Genomic DNA, 6568 nt, shown 5'->3' with positions numbered 1-6568 from the left:
TGAGCCATCATGTGGTTGCCGGGAATTGAACTCAGGACCTTTGGAAGAGCAGGCAATGCTCTTAACCACTGAGCCATCTCTCCAGCCCCGCACTCAATCTTGTTATGATGTCACGTGTAGACAGTCCTAGTCCTCAGAGAGGATGCTCTAGTTACCCAGATAACCATACACGCAATAAAGAACCTTGGAATGTGCTGACTGTCATGAAGGAAGAGTTTGGAGCTCTCTGGGGAGAGCAGTGACGGTAGGTATAACCTGGCCCAGGCTCGCTGGGGAGAGCAGTGACGGTGGGTATAACCTGGCCCAGGCTTGCCTGGGAGAGCAGAGATGGTGGAGATTTGAAAGTTCAGGGTGGCTGGCGACGGAGGAAGGGAAACAGGAGGGCTGGGGCTGGTGAGGTGACTTAGGGGGAAAGGTGGCTGCTGCTCTCTCCAGAGCACATATGGGAAGCAAAGAGAATAAACTAATAGATAGACTTTTTTTTTTTTTTTTTCTTGGACAGGGTTTCTCTGGAACTCACTTTCTAGACCAGGCTGGCCTTGAACTCACAGAGATCCACGAGCCTCTGCACGTGCCACCACCACCCTGCAGGAATAGACTCTTGAAAGTCTGAAGCCCACATTATGTGCTGTTTCCCCTGCCAAAGAAAACAAAATCACCAACAAATAAATGTAAAAAACTTGTTTTTCTTTTAAGAAAAGATTTTTTTAAGAAAAAAATTTTTAAGAAAAAACATTTTTTCTTAAGGAAAGAATTCCTTAAATATCGCATTTAGGAATTTGGCTTTCATCTCTAGGACTGGACGTGGAGAACATGACCATGTTTGTGTTCTAGAAGAATTCATGCGAGTGTCCAGTGAGAACCAAGAGGCGGGCTATTGACAAGCAGGCCACCATGGGCTGGGCTTTTGCTGGGCCCTGTGTGAGGTGATAGCTGTACCCCTGAAAGAACAAGAAGGGAGTTCCACAGACACCAGGTGATGGGTGGACCAGGCTGTGAGCTGCAGTTCCTCCCACTGCCCAAGGGGGAAGTCTGGGCCCAGTGCCAGGGTCCTTCCGTACCACAGGGCATGCCAACCGGGTAAACAGAGGTGGACACATGATATTCCTTAAAAACAAAATCTCGATTCATCCACACACCCTGCAGTTTACTGGAGGTGTTTGTTTTGTTTTTCTCTTCCTCTATTTCAAGTCTGACAGGTTTGTGGGGCAAGCAGAGCTGGGGCTTGGAGCCAGCCTGGGGGGGGGGAGGAACCTGGGGGTCAACTAAGACCCTTCGTTCTTCCTACAGGACAAGGAAGAGTGCGCTGGACGAGCCCTCCTGGAGACCCCAGAGAAATACTTGCCCTGCTCTGGGCTCCAGTCCAGGCTCTGGCTCCAGCCTTCTGACCTCCCTTTCAGAGTAAAGGCTCATTATTCTTCACCTTCGGGTTGCTGTTTCCAAAAGTGCTTTAGGGTGGGGCTGGGCGGGGCAGCCCTGCTGAGAGGCAGGCTGGCAGAAGCCACTTCCTGACAGGGGGCTGGTGAGTCAAGGGCTGTAGGTGGCATTCTTTGTTTAGGAGGGGTGGACCCAGTGTGCGGGCCGCAGCGTTCCTTCCCTCCTTGCCCCGATCCTGCATCCTGCATTCCTACCCTTTGTCCACATTCCTGGAGTCACCAAGGAGAGGTGGGAGTCTATGGAGGAGAGACAGCCTCTGGGCTGTGACAGAAGAACATCATTGTACAGTGTGAAAGTCTCACTACGGAAAGAGGTCATATGGAAGAATAAGGGGAGATGGCACAGTTGGTAAGCATCTCAGACCTGGTCAAGACCAGATTCCCAGCACCCACCCGAAGATTGCAGGAGCCTGTGCGGGAACAGGACATGTATCTGTAATGCGGGCCCCAGGGAGGCAGAGACAGGCAGCTAGCTTAGCCTTCAAATTCAGTGGGAGACCCTGTCTCAGAAAATAAGGTGACGAGTGATCGAGGACGACAATGATATTGACCTCTGACCTCCACGTGCTAAAACTCAGGGGCTGTACATATAACACACACTCACTCAGCATCCCTGAGGAAACAAGCGGAAGATAGGAACAAAAGGTGAATGGACCAAGGGTGCAGGTAACAGAGGACTAACTGGTTTCTCATGTGTCATGTCTAAGCCCCAGCGTGACAGGAGAAAACACAAATGACCTCTGTCCTGTGCACGTATGACAGAGGACTAACTGGTTTCTCATGTGTCATGTCTGAGCCCCAGCGTGACAGGAGAAAACACAAATGACCTCTGTCCTGTGCACATATGACAACACATGGCAGCTGGGTGGTGGTGACACATGCCTTTAATCCCAGCACTCGGGAGGCAGAGGCAGGCAGATCTCTGTGAGTTCAAAGCCATCCTGGTCTACGGAGTGAGTTCCAGGACAGTCAGGGAGTGTTACACAGAGAAGCCCTGTCTCGAAAAACCAAAAAAGGAAAGAAAGAAAGGAAGGGAGGAAGAAAAAAAGACAGAGAGACATTACAATTGTGGTCTACTCAAGTCTGAAAGGCAAAGTGTTAGGGAGGCTGCTGCACAGTGTAACAGCTCATGTCTGGCATGCATAAGCCCTAGGTTATATGCTAGGCACTTAAAAAAAAAAGAGTCATTTGGGAGAGGCACAAGGAAGGGGGATGGGTGTGAATGTGGGCAAAGGACAATGATATAAAGTATATGAAAATGTCATCACACCCATTATTTCGTACACTTAGTACAAAAGTTAATGAAAAACAAAGAAATAAAAAGGTGAACATGAAAATGACCCAGGCCATTGAGAAATTCTCTGCTGTCAGCTTCCTGGAATCCATATACTGATGACTATATTCACTTTTTTTTCTCTTTTTTTTTTAATAAAAAAAACAAACAGGGAAGGGCTAAGGGATAGCTCAGAGGTGGAATGCTTGCTTAGCACAAGCAAGAGCTCAGGTTCCCTCCCTAGCAAAAAAACAAAAACAAAAACAAACAAAAAGCAAGCGTCAAGCCCCTTTATTCTTCTCTGACCCAGAGCCGTAACTGCCCTGGTTGGTTAACACAGAAGATGGCTAAGCGCTTCCAGAGAGCTCTGCAATGTTCTCAGAACAAGCTCCATCCTTCAAGCTCCAGCTGCCTCCTCATCTGGTCCCACCCATCCAAGACAAAGCCCTTTCTCCCTTCCCCCTCCTGCAGGAAGTCTTGACACAACCATGTGACCTCAAGGGCCTAAGTGGACTCTGCCTTTTCCCACTGACACCCTTAATTCCCATATCTTTCTTACATCTCCATGGACCTATCCCTGGAGTTACCCGCAATCCCAGCATCTAGGAGGCTGACGCAGGAAGATGCTCCAAGTTTGCAGCCTGGCCCAGACTACATAGTGATTCTAAGCCAGTCTGGATGTTGTGTAACAGCTTCCAATACACCTCTCCCCACACAGTCACGGTACAAACCAGTGTTTGAGGCAAGCCTGGGCTACACCACCGCAAGTTCAAGGCCAATCTGAGATAAACTTAGAACCTTTGAGGGCTTGTCAAGCGTCAAGGACTGGGAATACACCAGAGTGGTGACTGGTGGTGTTTGCTTGCAGGTGCCAACTCTCAACTCAGTCCTCAGCGCCACACACATACAAACCCAGTATAGCTGGGTGGTGGCACACACCTTTAATCCCAGCACTTGGGAGGCAGTGGCAAGTGGGTCTCTGAGAGCAAGGCCAGCCTGTCTTGAAACCCCCTCCCCCATGACACATACTAAAACATCCCTCTGGGGAGATGGGGATTTAGCCCAGCGATAGAGTATGCTTGCCTAGCAAGCACAAAGCCCTGGATTTGGTCTCCAATTGTACCCTTCAGTCCCCAGAAGGACAAACCGTTTCCATTCTCTGTACTCCCGGAGCTTATTATCCTTTTTTTTTTTGTCAGGGTCTCTATTGTGCGGCCCTGGCTGTCCTGGAACTCGCTTTGTAGACCAGGCTGGCCTCAGACTCCCAGAGATCTGCCTGCCTCTGCCTCCTGAGTGCTGGGATTAAGATGTGTGCTACCATGGCCAGTTTACTGTTTTTTTTTATTTTTTATTATTTATTTATTCATTTTACTTCTTTTCTAAAAAAAAGATTTATTTATTTATTATGTATACAGCATGTGTGCCTGCAGGCCAGAAGAGGGCACCAGATCGGTTGTGAGCCACCATGTGGTTGCTGGGAATTGAACTCAGGACCTCTGGAAGAGCAGCCACTGTGCTCTTCACCTCTGCGCCATCTCTCCAGTCTTCCCCCACCTTCTTCTTATGTAGTCAATGTTTCTGTGTGTATTCAATAAATCTAGAATTCTTAGGGACTGGTCTCATGGTTGGAGGTAATTATTCTCATACATGAACAGCACCCTACAGTTTACAGAACCGTCCTGCTTTTGAGGCCATAGGAGCTCAAGGTAATTCAGTGACAGAGGACAGAGGTCTAAGGAAAGGGTCCTTGTGCCAGAGACCTGGCACGCATTCTGGGAAGTGTGTGTGTTCCAGGCTCTAAGCCTGGGTGTACCACGAAGGGCAGGGACAGGCCACCAGTCAGCCTTCTTCACCTGACCCAGGCCTCCAGCTTGGCTGAGGAGATGACTGGGAACCAGCTAGCTCTAAGTGTCCTCTCCCCGGGCAGAACAGGCCTTTCTAGGCTGTGTAGTTGAGGCTGAGGGAAGAGGCTAAAATGACAGCGTCACTTGCTCTGGGCGGTGTGAAGGTGACACCCAGTGTCAGGAGTGTTGGCCTTGGCCCTACTGTGAGACTTGGACAGAAGTCACTTTCCTTCTCTGGGCCTCCTCTGCACAAGGAAACCAGAAGTCCCCGCCAGCTTGACTTCAAGCTCTTCCTGATGGCTCTGCCATCTGAATGCATCCTGTTTTTCATAGGTTCGGTCTTTGCTGTGTGGGGCCCCACTCCCTGGATGTCCTTTCGTTAGTGCCTGCTGTCACAATTCTTGTTTTTCAACTTTCAACTCTGGAACTAGTCCTAAAGCACTGTACTTAAAACACTTCGGAAGGGCAAGGACCAGAATGGCATTTCTGTTTATTGAAGAGGTACTGGGCTAGGCACTCGGTCTTTTTTGACCTTCCCCACAAAGCATCATTATTCTTCCTTGACAGGTGAGGAAACCAAGGCTCCATAAGGAATGCCACCTGTCCAGGGTCACAGAGGGCAGGGTAGCCTGGACTTCCTCATCTGTTCACCCTTAATATCTCTGTGTGCATGTTTGTGTGTGTGTGTGTGTGTGTGTGTGTGTGTGTGTGCATATTTAAGGTCCCACAGGAGTCAGGGCCCTCCTGGTTTATGTTAGACAAGAATTAGATCACTGACTTACTTCAACTTTCATTTGTTTGCTTGCTTTTCCGAGACAGGGTTTCTCTGTGTAGCCCCGAGAACCTGCTCTGTAGACCAGGCTGGCCTCAAACTCAGGGATCTGCCTCTGTGCCCTGAGTGTTGGAATTAAAGGTGTGGCCACCACTGTGCAACTTTTCTTTTTTAAAACCTTTTTTAAAATTTTAATTTATTATTATTATTTTTGTTTTTTTGGAGGCCGGGTATTTTCTGTGGTTGTCCTGGAACTTACTGTGCACATCAGGCTGGCCTTGAAACCAGAGATTCATAGGCCTCTGCCTCCCAAGGGCTGGGATTAAAGGCATGTGTCACCATTGCCTGGCTTAGCCACTGGTATTTTGAAAGAGGATCTTCCTTAGACTGACCTCAAACTTGCTATGCAGCCTACTTAGGCTGACCTCAAACTCTTACAGCTTATTTTGTTGATTTGTGTGTATGTGTGTTTTCCCATATGAGTTTATTTGCCCCATGTGAGTATTGGAGCCTGTGGAAGTCAGAAGGGGGGCATCAGATACCCTGGAACAGTAGTTACAGGCACTTTTGAGCCACCTAATGTAGCTGCTGAGACCTGAACCTGAGTCCTCTGTGAGTGGCAGTAGTGTTCTTTAGTCTGAGCCATCTCACCAGCCCCGTGGCCTCAATGTTGACCTTCCTCCCTTCTTCCCCACTGCAGGGTTATCAGACACGCACCGCTACACTTGGCTTCACAGGGTATCTTGCAAAAGGTTTAGCAAATGAATGTTTAGCACAGCAGCTGACTGACTGGTGAGTGACTGGAAAGCATGACTGAGGGCCTGCATCACTCCAGTCCTTTCCCAACCTACCTCCTGCGGCAGTGACAGGTGCTTACTTAGAGGGAACTGTTATAATCTTCGTTTGCTGAGGTGTCAGAGTTACAGGGAGAGCAGCTAATAACGGGGTGGAGTGCACAGAAGTGTTGAGCTGAGAGATGCAAGCAAGCATTAACTGGCCAGCCCTTGTCACAGACGCAGGACATATCTGAACCAGAACAGTGCAAGGTACCTAGTCTAGTCTAGTCGGCCTCCTCAACAGCTTGGGAGGTCCAGAAACCGGAACACTTCCTTCTGGTGCTAGTGACCCACCCCATGCCCTGCCCTACAGTCCAAGTACCCAAAAGTCCGAGGTCTCCACTTTTTCATTTCAGATACTCTTTTTTTTTTTTTTTTTTGTTTTTGTTTTTCGAAACAGGGTTTCT

Source organism: Microtus ochrogaster, chromosome 4 (genome assembly GCF_000317375.1).
Source record: "Microtus ochrogaster isolate Prairie Vole_2 chromosome 4, MicOch1.0, whole genome shotgun sequence".
Taxonomy (NCBI): domain Eukaryota; kingdom Metazoa; phylum Chordata; class Mammalia; order Rodentia; family Cricetidae; genus Microtus; species Microtus ochrogaster.
The sequence above is the reverse complement of the archived record's forward strand: the minus strand, read 5'-3'. Positions refer to the sequence as shown.